Source organism: Oryctolagus cuniculus, chromosome 7 (genome assembly GCF_051225735.1).
Source record: "Oryctolagus cuniculus isolate XC-2025 breed Fujian yellow rabbit chromosome 7, ASM5122573v1, whole genome shotgun sequence".
NCBI classification, from domain to species: Eukaryota; Metazoa; Chordata; class Mammalia; order Lagomorpha; family Leporidae; genus Oryctolagus; species Oryctolagus cuniculus.
In genome coordinates, this window is record NC_142873.1 from 137,893,595 (window position 1) to 137,907,015 (window position 13,421).

At 43.6% G+C, this 13,421-nt stretch overlaps 1 protein-coding gene across 7 annotated transcripts in view; it reads left to right on the forward strand.

The window, feature by feature from the left end:
* The window catches only part of KIAA0319L (KIAA0319 like), a 121,334-nt gene that overhangs the window by 56,601 nt on the left and 51,312 nt on the right, over positions 1 to 13,421 (forward strand). Inside the window, exon 4 of one of the 7 annotated variants that reach the window (XM_089301030.1) lies at positions 1,858 to 2,023. The exons of the other annotated variants lie outside the window; for them this stretch is intronic. The gene's annotated coding sequence lies outside the window, so the exon portion shown is untranslated. The remainder of the gene's footprint in view (positions 1 to 1,857; positions 2,024 to 13,421) is intronic. 7 annotated transcript variants of the gene reach the window in all.

Genomic DNA, 13,421 nt, shown 5'->3' on the forward strand with positions numbered 1-13,421 from the left:
CTCTCTCTCACTGTCCATTCTGCCTGTCAAAAAACAAAAACAAAAACAAAAACAAAAAACCTCATTCCTTTTCTTTTAAGCATATAGTTCAATGATGTTAGTAAATGTGTAGAGTTGTCATGACAATCCAGTTTGGTAACAGTTCTGTCACTCCCAAAACTTCCCTTGTTTGCCCAAAAGTTCCTGTGTGTCATCTCTATTTTCACCCCCAGCCCAAGGTTGCTGTCTCTGTAAATTTGTATTTTCTGGACATTGCATATAAATGAAATCACGTAATACATACTCTTTTGTGTCTGGCTTCTTTTTTTTTTTTTAAGATTTTTTTTTTTTGAAAGAGTTACAGAGAGAGGTCTTCCATCCACTGGTTCACTCCCCAGATGGCTGCCGTGGCTGGAGCTTCATTAATCCGAAGCCAGGAGCCAGGAGCTTATACCAGGTCTCCCATGTGGGTGCAGGGGCCCAAGTACCTGGGCCATCTTCTACTGCTTTCCCAGGCCATAGCAGAGAGCTGGATCAAGAGGAGATGCTGGGACTAGAACTGGCACTGATATGGGATGCTGGTGCTTCAGGCCAGGGCATTAACCTGCTGCACCACAACGGCTGCCCCCATGGCTGCTGCTGCTTCTTTTTTTTTTTTTTTTTTTTTTAATTATTTATTTATTTGAAAGTCTGAGTTACACAGGGAGAGAAGGAGAGGTAGAGAGAGGTCTTCCATCCACTGGGTCACTCCCCAGTTGGCCAGAACGGCCAGAGCTAATCTGATCCAAAGCCAGGAGTCAGGAGCTTCTTCCAGGTCTCCCACGCAGGTGCAGGGGCCCAAGGATGGGCCATCTTCTGCTGCCTTCCCAGGCCATAGCAGAGAGCTGGATCAGAAGTGGAGCAGCCAGGACTCAAACCAGTGTCCATATGGGATGCTGGCACTGCAGGCGGTGGCTTTACCTGCCACTCCACAGTGCAGGCCCTCATTATTTTCTTTCTTTCTTTCTTTCTCTCTCTCTTTTTTTTTTTTTTTTTTTTTTTTTTGACAGGCAGAGTGGATAGAGAGAGAGAGAGACAGAGAGAAAGGTCTTCCTTTTGCCATTGGTTCACCCTCCAATGGCCGCCACGGCTGGCGCACTGCGGCCGGCACACCGCGCTGATCTGAAGGTAGGAGCCAGGTGCTTCTCCTGGTCTCCCATGGGGTGCAGGGCCCAAGCACTTGGGCCATCCTCCACTGCCTTCCCGGGCCACAGCAGAGAGCTGGCCTGAAAGAGGGGCAACCGGGAAAGAATCCGGCACCCCGACCAGGACTAGAACCCGGTGTGCCGGTGCCGCTAGGTGGAGGATTAGCCTATTGAGCCACGGCGCCGGCCTCTCATTATTTTCGTTTAATCACTAAGTAACATTCGTTGTATTGATATATTATAACTCGTGTATACCCATTCATATGGTTCTAGATATTGGATTGTTCCCAGATTTTGGTTATTACAGATAAAGCTGCTAGGAATGTTTCTGTACAAGTCTTTGCATGGGCAAATACTTTATTTTCTCTTCAGTAAATACCTGGGAGTGGAAAAGCTAGGTAGATACATATTTAATTTTTAAAGTAACTGCCCATATGTTTTCCAGAGTGATTGCAGATTATATATTCTTATGAGTAATATATAAAATTTTGAGTTATTCTGCATTCTTGCCAGTACTTGGTATGGTGAGTCTTTTTAATTTTATACATTGTAGTAGGTATGTCACTGTGGTTTTGATTTACATGTTGAACATTTTTCACATACTTTTCTGTCATCCATTTTTCTTTGGTGTAAAGTATTCCTATTTTCTCCCATTTTAATTTAAAATATTTATTTGTTTTCATCTATTTGAAAGGCAAAGACAAAGAGACAGAAATCTTCCTCTTGCTGGTTCACTGCCCAGATGGTTGAAACAGCCAGGTCTGGGCCAGGCCTCAGACAGGAGCCAGGACCTGCATTCTGATCTCCCACATGAGTGGCAGCGGCACAAGTGCTTGGACCTTTCTCCACTGCATTCCCAGGTACATTAGGTTACTGGATTGGAAGTGGAGCAGCTAGAACTCAATCCAGCACATTGATATGAGATGCTGGCATTACAAGTGGTGGCTTAAACCGCTGTGCCACACGCCAGCCCCAGGATGCAAGTTTTTGCTTTTATTTATTTTTTTTTGCGTGTGAATATCCATTTGTTCTAGCACTATATTTTTTCCATCCTTTCTCCACTGAATTGCCTTTTCATCTTTATTGAAAATTGGTTAACTATGTGTTGATGGGTCTATTTCTGGTCTCTTTAGTTCTGTTAGTCTATTTGTATTGACCTCAGTACTACACTGTTTTATTACTATATTTTGTAATAAGTTTTTAAATTAGATAATGGAGGGGCTGGTGCCATGGTATAGCAGGATAAGTCACCGCCTGCAGTGCCAGCATCCCATATGGGTGCCAATTTCAGTCCTAGCTGCTCTACTTCCAATCCTGCTCCCTGGTAATGCACCTGGGAAAGCAGTAGAAGATGGCTGAAGTGCTTGGGCCTTTGCACCCACATGGGAGACCAGGAAGATGCTCCTGGCTCCTGGCTTTGGATCTGCCCAGCTCAGGCTGTTGCAACTACCTGGGGAGTGAACCAGCAGCTGGAAGAGCTCTCTCTCTGTTCTCCCTCTCTTTCTCTCTCTCTCTCCCTCTCTGTAACTTTGCCTTTCAAATAATAAAAAAAAAATTTTTAAATAAGATAATGTAAATCTTACAACTTTTTAAAAAAATCAAGCTTGTTTTGCTGATTTTTAGTCCTTTGCATTTCTGTATAAATTTAAGAATCAGGAGTGAGTGTTTGGTGCAGTGGTTAGCTTCCTGCTTGGGATATCTTCACTCTCATATCAGAATGCCTGGCTCAAGTTCTGTCTCCCCTTCTTCCAATCCAGTTTTGTACATTAGCGCAAATGTAAAGCAGATGATGATTCTCAAATACTTGGTCCCTGCCACCTATGTGGGAGACCTAGATCCTGGCTTTGACCAGGCCCAGTCTTGGCTGTTGTAGGCATTTGGGTAGTAAACCAGTGAATGGAAGATCTCTCTCAGTCTCTCCTCTGTCATTCTGCTTTTCAAATAAAGTAAACATTTTTTAAATGAAAACCTTTTAAAAATATAAGAATCATCTTACCAATTTATGTGAAAACACCTTCTAGAGTTTTGATTTGGATTGTCTTGAGGAGTAGATCAATTTGGAGAGAATCAGTAGTCTAATAACCATATTGAGTTTACGGGTCCACAAGCTATCTATTTAATTAAATGTTTTAAAATTTCTTATGATTATGTGTTGTATTTTTTCTGTGTACAGCATTTGCACATTTTTAGTCAGCTTTTTCCCTAAGTATATCATATTTTTTTTAAAAGATTTATTTATTTTACTTGAAAGTCACAGAGAGAGAGAGAGAGGGAGAGAGAGAGGGGTCTTCTGTCCGCTGGTTCACTCCCCAGATGGCCACAACAGCAGGAGCTGTGCCGATCCGAAGCCAGGAGCCCGGAGTCTCCTCCAAGCCTCCCACGTGGGTGCAGGGGCCCAAGGACCTGGGCCATCCTCCACTGCTTTCTCAGGCCATAGCAGAGAGCTGGACCGAAAGTGGAGCAGCCGGGTCTCGAACTGGCGCCCACACGGAATGCCGACACTGCAGGCGGAGGCCTTACCCGCTATGCCACAGCACTGGCCCTGTATCATATTTTTAAAAACATTTATTTGCGGGGTGACATTGTGGCGCTGTAGGTTAATCCTTTGCCTGTGGCGCCAGCATCCCATATGGGTGCTGGTTCTAGTCCTGGCTGCTTCTCTTCTAGGGTCCTTGGGCCCCCGCACCCATGTGGAAGACCAGAAAGAAGCTCCTGGCTCCTGGCTTTGGATTGGCACAACTCCGGCCATTGCAGCCATTTGGGGAGTGAACCAGTGCAAGGAAGACCTTTCTCTCTGTCTCTCCCTCTCACTGTCTATAACTCTACCTCTCAAATAAATAAATAAATAAAATCTTTTAAAAAAAAAAAAAAAACCACGGCTATTTGCAAGGCAGAGAGACAGAGAGAGACAGAGATCTTCCATCTGCTGGATCACACTCAAATGGCTGCAACTGGCAGGGCGAGGCCAAGCCAGAGCCAGGAGCAAGGAACTCCATCTGGATCCCTGACATGGGTGGCAGGAACTCAAATACTTGAGTCATTATCTGCTGCTTACCAGGCACATTAGCAGGGTGCTGGACTGGAAGCAGAGCTGAGACTTGAACCAGCACTTTGATATAGATATGGGATGCAGGCATCCCAAGCAGTGGTTTTACCCATTGTGCCACACACTTATCCCAGTATTTCATGTTTTTAATGCTATTGTAATTGGTATTTAAAAAATTCACTTTCTAATTATTGATAGTGTATACAAATACAATTGCTTTTTTAAAAAAAAAAAAGATTTATTTATTTTCAAAGAGTTACAGAGAGGGGGGAGAGACACAGATAGAGAGATCTTCCATCTCTTGATACACTCCCCAGATGGCTGTAATGGCCAGCGTTGGGCCAGGCCCAAGCCAGGACCAGGAGCTTCATCTGGGTCTCCCACATTTTCCTTTAAACATGATGTCTTTTAATTTTTTACACAGATTTTTAACAGCTTCTTTGAAGTAATTTTCCACTCAGAATTCATTTTTTAAAAAAGATTATGTATTTGAAAGGTAGAGTTACAGAAAGAGAAGGAGAGACAGCAACAGAGATCTTCCATCCACTGGTTCATTCTTTAAATGGCCTCAACCACCAGGGCTGGCTAGGCAGAATCCAGGAGCTTCATCCAAGTCTCCCACATAGGTCGCAGGGTCCCAAACACTTGTTCCATCTGCTACTGCTTTTCCCGGGCCATTAGCAGTGAGTTGGATCAGAAATGGAGCAGCCGGGACACAAACCAGTGCCCATATGGGATACCAGTGTTGCAGGTGGTGGCTTTGCCCACTATCCTACAACACCCCCCTCTGCAGTTGCTTTTTATATATTGATCTTGCTAAACTTACTCATTCTGCTAGTGTTTTTAGATTTTATAGTGTTTTTTTTTTCTTTGTAATCATATCATCTTTGAATGAAGAGTTTTACTTCTTCATTTACAGCCTGGGTATATTTTATTTCTTTTTCTTGCCTTACCACACTGACTAGAGCCTCCAGTATAATATTGAACAGAAGTGATGAGAATGTACATTCTTTCATGTTCTTCATCTTAGTGGGGAAGCATTCAATCTTTGACTACTAAATATGATGTTGACTATAGGTTTTGTTAGAAAAATATTTCCTGGGGCCGGCGCCGCGTCTCACTAGGCTAATCCTCCTCCTGCGGCGCCAGCACCCCGGGTTCTAGTCCCGGTTGGGGCGCCTGATTCTGTCCCAGTTGCTCCTCTTCCAGTCCAGTTCTCTGCTGTGGCCCGGGAGTGCAGTGGAGGATGGCCCAGGTCCTTGGGCCCTGCACCTGCATGGGAGACCAGGAGGAAGCACCTGGCTCCTGGCTTTGGATTGGTGACCGGCCGGCCATAGCGGCCACTTGGGGGGTGAACCAACGGAAAAAGGAAGACTTTTCTCTCTATCTGTCTCTCTCTCACTGTCTAACTCTGCCTGTCAAAAAAAAAAAAAAAAAAAAATTTCCTGGGGTGGGCACTGTGGCTTCAGGGCTTTAAGCTGGCATTCTATATGGGTGCTGGTTCACGTCCCGGCTGCTCCTCTTCTGATCCAGCTTTCTGCTATGGCCTGGGAAAGCAGTAGAAGATGGCCCAAGTGTTTAGGCCCCTGTACCCATGTGGGAGACCCAGAAAAAGCCCGTGGCTCCTGACTTTGTATCAGCCCAGCTCTGGCCATTTGGAGAGTGAACTAGGGGATAGAAAACCTTTCTCACTGTCTCTCCCTTTCTCTCTAACTCTGCCTTTCAAATAAATTAATACAATCTTTAAAATAATATATTTCATGTCACATCTGTTTTTCTATTTTCTATTTATCTAATATTTTCTATTTCTAGCTTGATGTGAATTTTTATCAAGAGTAAATGTTAGATTTTTGTCAAATGGTTTTTCTACATTTCTCTGATTCTTAAGTAAAACAAAAGTAAATTTAAAAAACTTTGAACATTTAAGAACCATCAATTTCTTTAGAAAAAGCCTTTTAGGATTTTGATTGAGATTGTATTGGAGGTGTAGATTGAGATAGATTTTGAGGTGGTTATATGATGTTTTATTTTTAATATGGTGAATAACATGATTAATTTGGAAAGTTAAATCAACCTTGCATTCCTGGGATAAACCCCACCTGGTTATAATAATATCCTTTTTATATGTTGTTATACATTATTTATTAAAATTTGATTATGAATTTTTACTTCAGTGTTCATTCAGTTATTGGCTTATAGTTTTCTTGTTTTATTTTTTAATCAGAGAAACAAATAGAAAGAGCACTGCTGTCCACTGATTATTTCCCAGATGCCTGCAACAGCTAGAGCAGGATCAGAGCCAACGCTGGGAGTTGGGAACTAGTCTGGGTCTCCCATATGGGTAGCATTAACTCAATTACTTGAGTGATCACTGCCGCCTCCTAGGGTTTGCATTAGTAGCAAGCCAAAATCGAGAACTGCAGTTGAAAATTGAACCTAGGCACTCCATTGTGAAACAGGAGCATCTTAACCAGTGTCTTTTTAAAGGTTGATTTATTTGAAGGCAGAATGACACACAGAAAGAGATCTTTTTTCCAGTGGTTTACTGTCCAAATGGCCTCAAGAGTCAGGGTGAAGCCAGAAACCTGGAACCCCATTTGGGTCTCCCATAGGTGTGGCAGGGCAGGGGCCCAAGCACTTGGACCATCTTTTGCTGCTTTCCCAAGTGCATTAGCAGGGAGCTGAATCAGAAGTGGAGCAGCCAGGACTAAAATTTACAGCATAATATGGGATGCCTGTATTGCAAGTGGTGGCTTAAACTGCTGTGCTACAATTATAATCCTAGGCCCCCACCTCTGGAATTTTAAATAAAATTTATTTATTTATTTATTTGGAAAGGAGAGAGTGTGTGTACACGTCTGTGTGCTGATTCATGCACCCAATGTCTGCAGTAGTTAGGAGTCCAAAGCTGGGAGCAACTAGTTCAACCTAGGTGTCCCACATAGGTAACAGAAACCTAGTACTTGAGGCATTACTGCTACCACCCAGGATTCACATTAGCAGGAAGCTGGAATCAGGATTTGAACTTAGATTCTATTGTGTGTGTCCTAACTAGCAGCGGATCTCCTAGGCCAAACACCTGCCCTCTATTCAGGTTTTTTTTTTTTTTTTTTTTTTTTTTTTTTTTTTTTTGACAGGCAGAGTTAGAGAGACAGAGAGAAAGGTCTTCCTTCTGTTGGTTCACCTCCCAAATGGTCGCTATGGCCGGCACGCTGCGCCAATCCAAAGCCAGAAGCCAGGTGCTTCCCCCTGGTCTCCCATGTGGGTGCAGGGCCCAAGCACTTGGGCCATCCTCCACTGCCTTCCTGGGCCACAGCAGAGAGCTGGACTGGAAGAGGAACAACCGGGACTAGAACCCGGGGTGCCGGTGCCGCAGGCGGAGGATTAGCCTAGTGAGCCGCTGCGCCGGCCTCTCTTCAGTTTTAATATCAGAGCAATGTTGGCTTCATAGAATGAGTTGGAAGTTTTTCTCTTTTTCATTTTTCTGGAAAAGTTTTTGTAGAATTGGTATTATTTATTCCTTAGATGTTCAGTATAATTCTCCAATGAAGCCATCTGTGCTTGGAGTTTTCTTTGTTGGAAAGTTTTAAACTAGAAATTTAATTTATGTAATAGGTACATAGCTATTTAGTTTCTCTCTTTCTTCTTGAATGAGCTTCACTGGTTTGTATCTTTCATGACATTTGTCTTCTCTTCTGTTCTCTTTTCTTCTGTTCTCTTCTGTTCTGTTCTCTTCTCTGACAGGTGGAGTGGACAGTGAGAAAGAGAGACAGAGAGAAAGGTCTTCCTTTGCTATTGGTTCACCCTTCAGTGGCCCCTGCAGCTGGCGCGCTGCGCTGATCCGAAGGCAGAAGCCAGGTGCTTCTCCTGGTCTCCCATGCGGGTGCAGGGCCCAAGGACCTGGGCCATCCTCCACTGTACTCCTGGGCCACAGCAGAGAGCTGGACTGGAAGAGGGGCAACCGGGACAGAATCCGGCGCCCCGACCGGGACTAGAACCCGCTGCGCCGGTGCCGCAGGCGGAGGATTAGCTATTGAGCTGCGGTGCCAGCTTGTTTCTTTTCATCTCAGTATTTGAATTTATTGGCATAATATTGTTCATAATATTTCCTTATTACCTTTTTATATCTGTAGAACCTATAATTATATCATCTGTCTCATTCCTGATATTGGTAATTTGTGTTCTCTTACTGGTTCTCTCTTTTCTCTCTCTCTCTCTCTCTCTTTTTTTTTTTTTTTTTTTTGACAGGCAGAGTGGACAGTGAGAGAGAGAGACAGAGAGAAAGGTCTTCCTTTGCCGTTGGTTCACCCTCCAATGGCTGCCACGGCCGGCGCGCTGCGGCCGGCGCACCATGCTGATCTGATGGCAGGAGCCAGGTACTTATCCTGGTCTCCCAAGGGGTGCAGGGCCCAAGTACTTGGGCCATCCTCCACTGCACTCCCTGGCCACAGCAGAGAGCTGGCCTGGAAGGGGGGCAACTGGGACAGAATCCTGTGCCCTGACCGGGACTAGAACCCGGTGTGCCGGCGCCACTAGGCGGAGGATTAGCCTGTTGAGCCGCGGCGCCAGTCTCTCTCTCATTCTTGCTCTGGCTCTTTCTTTTCTCCCGGTCAGATTGGTCAGATTTTCTCAAAAAACTGTGGTTTCATTAATTTTTTTCTATATTATTTTTCTGTTTTCTATTTTATTGATTTTTGCTCTAATCTTTTTTATTGCATTACTTCAATCTAATTTGTATTTTATTTGCTCTTATTTTTCTAGTTTATTAAATTGGATTTTTTTTTTTTGGCCAGGGAGAGTTAGACAGTGAGAGAGACACAGAGAGAGAGTTATAGACAGTGAGAGCGAGACAGAGAGAAAGGTCTTCCTTCTGTTGGTTCACTCCCCAAATGGCCACTACGGCTGGTGTTACGCCGATCCGAAGCCAGGAGCCAGGTACTTCTTCCCCATCTCCCATGCAGGTGCAGGGGCCCAAGCACTTGGGCCATCCTCCACTGCCCTCCCAAACCACAGCAGAGAGCTGGACTGGAAGAGGAGCAACCGGGACTAGTACCTGGCGCCCCAACCGGGACTAGAATCTGGGGTACCGGTGCCATAGTTGGAAGATTAGCCAAGTGAGCCACAGTGCCAACCCCCGAGACTTTTTAAAATTATTTTATTATTTATTTAAAAGGCAGAGTTACAGAGCACAAGAGAGACAGATCATCCATCTGCTGGTTCTGTCTCCAAATGGCCTCAGTGGCTGGTGCTGGACCAGGCTGAAGCCAGATCCTATAATTCCATTTGAGTCTCCCACATGGGTAGCAGGGACCCAAGCACTTGTGCCATCTCTGCTTTCCTAGCACATTAGCAGGGAGCTGTATTGGAAGTTGAGCGGCTGGGATTGGGATGGTACTGGCACCCATATGGGATACTAGCATTCATTTGGGATGCTGGCATTGCAGGCGGTAACTTAACCCACTGTGTCCTAACACTAGCACCAAGACTTTCTTCTTTTCTAAAGTGGACTTTTTAGTGCTATAAATTTACCTCTAAGTACTAGGATAGTTGCATCCCACACATTTTGATATTTTGTCTTTACAGTTTCATTCAATTCAAAATACTTTTTAGTTTTCCTTCTGATTATTCCTGTGGCCCTTGGGTTATTTAGAGATGTGTTTTGTAGATTCCAAATATTTAGAAGAATTATTTTAGATATTCATTGGATTATTGATTGGTAAATTAGTTGTTGTCAGAGAACATTGTATGATTTAAATTCTTTTGAATTTGAGCTCTTTTATGGCTCAGAATATGCCCTATACTGATAAATCTTCCAAGTACATCTGAAAAGGCTGTGGTCTGCTATTGGCTGAGTGTTCTGTGAACATCATTTGGTTTAAGTTGGTTAGTGTTGTTCAGATCTGCCATATTCTTATTGATTTTCTGTCTCATCAGTTATTTAGAAAGGGTGATGAAATGTTCCACTATAATTATAGATATGTCTGTTTCTCCTCATTATTTTATCCATATTTGCTTCATATATTTTGAAATGTGTTATTAGATGTATAAATGTTTAGGATTATTATATCCTACTGATGAATTGATCCCTTTATCATTATGAAACAATTATCTTTATCTCTGCTGGTAATCTTTGCACTGAAATCTGTCTTGTATTAATATAGTCATTCAAGCTTTCTTTTGATATTAGCATAATATGTATTTTTGTGTCCTTTTACCTTTTTTTTTTTTGGACAGGCATAGTGGACAGTGAGAAAGAGAGACAGAGAGAAAGATCTTCCTTTTCCGTTGGTTCACCCCACAATGGCCACTGCGGCCAGTGCGCTGCGCTGATCTGAAGCCAGGAGCCAGGTCCTTCTCCTGGTCTCCCATGCAGGTGCAGGGCCCAAGGACTTGGGCCATCCTCCACTGCACTCCCACGCCACAGCAGAGAGGTGGACTGGAGGAGAAGCAACTGGGACAGAATCTGGCGCCCCAACTGGGACTAGAACCCAGTGTGCCGGCACTGCAGGTGGAGGATTAGCCTATTGAGCCACGGCGCTGGCCTGTGTCCTTTTACTTTTTTTCTATGTGTGTCTTTATATTTAAAGTAGATTTTTAAAAAAGATTTATTTATTTATTTGAAAGGCAGAGCTACAGAGAGGCAGAGGCAGAGACAGAGGTCTTCCATCCGCTGGTTCATTCCCCAGATGGCTGCAGTGGCCGGAACTGAGCCAATCCGAAGCCAGAAGCCAGGAGCTTCTTCTAGTCTCCCTTGCAGGTGCAGGGGCCCAAGGACTTGGGCCATCTTTTATGGCTTTCCCAGGCCACAGCAGAGACTGGATTGGAAGTAGAGCAGCCGGGACTCAAACCGGTACCCATATGGGATGCCAGCACTGCAGGCAGTGGCTTTAACCGCTATGTCATGGTGTCGGCCCCCCTAAAGTAGATTTTTTTTTAATAGACTGCAGGTAGCTGAGTTGCTTTTTATGTAGCCTGACAATCTCTATCAATTAATTGGAATTAGACTGCTTACATTTAATATTATTAACATGACTGGATTGAAATCTACCAACTTAGTATTTGTTTTTTTGATTGTCTTCTATGTTCTTTGTACATTTATTCTGTTTTTATACTTTCCTGTGGATTAATTAGCACTTTTTTATTCCATTTTGCTTTCTTTGTTGACTTATTAGTTATGGTAGGCAAGATAATGGCTCCTAAAGTTACCAACATCTTGATTCAAGAAATCTGTGACTATGTTGTTAGATGGCAAAGAGGAATAGAGGATGCTGACAGCTGACCTTAAAATAGAAAGATGGTCTTGTGTTACCTCTGTAGGTCCCCATGTAAACACAAGAGTCCTTTAAAGTGGGAGAGGAACATCTAAGTATGTACAAAGGACAGAGAGATGTAATATTGCTTGCTTTGTAAGTGAGGAAGGAGGCCTTGAATCAAGGAAGGTAGGGAGACTTCTAGAAACTAGAAAAGACAAGGAAATTAATTCTCCCAAGTTTCTAGACAGGAACACAGCCCTGCCAATCTCTTGATTTTAGCCCAGTGAGATCCATGTTAGATTCCTATCCTACAGAACTGAAAGATAATAAATTTGCATTGTTTAAGCCACTAAGTTTGTAGTAATTTATTTAGCAATCATAAAAAATATAATGGAGAATTACAATTCTTTGTGGTGTAGTTTTAGTGGTTGATATAGTGTTTATATTATACCTCTGTAGCATATCAAGAAATAACATGATGTCATTTCACCTGCATTTTTGAAAAATATTTTCACTGTTTAAATAAATCTGTCAAGTTTCTTTTTTGCTTCATGTTGAGAAGTCTGCTGTAATTTTAATCTCTGTTCTATATATAATGTATCTTTTTTTCCTCTGATTCCTTTTAAGGTTTTTTTTTAAATTGTTTAATGCAGTTTGATGATGTTATTCCTTTGTATAGTTTTCTTTATATTTTGTGTGTTTGGCACTTTTTCAACTTTTTGTTTTTTAAGATTTGTTTTTATTTATGTGAAAGGCAGAATTGCAGAGAGAGAGAGATCTTCCATCCGCTGGTTCACTCTCCAAATATTTTCAACGGCTAGGGCTGTGTCAGGCCAAATGCAGGAGCTCAGAACTTCTGGGTCTCCCATGTAGGTGCAGGGGCCGAAGCACTTGGGCCATCTTCTGCAGTTTTTTTCAGGCACATTATCAGGGAGTTGGATGGGAAGTGGAGCAGCGAGGTCTTGAACTGGAGCCCATATGGCATGCTGGTGTAACAGGGAACAGTGCTGTGCCGCTATTCTGGCCCCTCAGCTTTTCTAATCTGGATTGGAATGTGGATTGATTTAATCAGATTTGGAAACCTGTTGACCGTTATTTCTTCAAATATTTTCCTGTCCTCACATTCTTTGAGAAATCTAATTATAAGCATATTTATTTATTTATTTGAAAGGTGGAGTTACAGAGAGGCAGAGGTAGAAAGAGAGGTCTTCCATCACTGGTTCACTCTCCAGATGGCCACAATGGCTGCAGCCGTGCCGATCCAAAAGCAAGAGCCAGGAGCTTCTTCCTGCTTTCCCTGGCCACAGCAGAGAGCTGGATTAGAAGTGGAGTAGCCAGGACTTGAACTGTCACTCATATGGGATGCCGGACTGCTATGCCACAGTGCCAGTCCCTATAAGCACATTTAACCTTTGAATTTTTTTGTTTGCTGATCCTCTGCTCAGTTCTTTTCAATCTTTTTGCCCCCTGTGTTTCATTAAAAAAAATTTTTTTTTGCTGGTGCCACGGCTCAGTAGGCTCCTCCACCTAGCGGCGCTGGCACACCAGGTTCTAGTCCCGGTCGGGGTGCCGGATTCTGTCCCGGTTGCCCCTCTTCCAGGCCAGCTCTCTGCTATGGCCCGGGAAGGCAGTGGTGGATGGCCCAAGTGCTAGGGCCTTGCTCCCCATGGGAGACCAGGAGAAGCACCTGGCTCCTGCCTTTGGATCAGCGTGGTGCACCGGCTGCAGCGCGCCAGCCGTGGCGGCCGTTGGAGGGTGAACCAACGGCAAAGGAAGACCTTTCTCTCTGTCTCTCTCTCTCTCACTATCCACTCTGCCTGTCAAAAAAAATTTTTTTTTGAAAAGATTTATTAATTTGAAAGAGAGTGAGAGAAGAGATCTTTCATTCACTAGTTCACTCCCCAAATGGTCACTGCTCCATTTGAATCTGCCACATGGGTGGCAGGGGCCCAAGTCCTT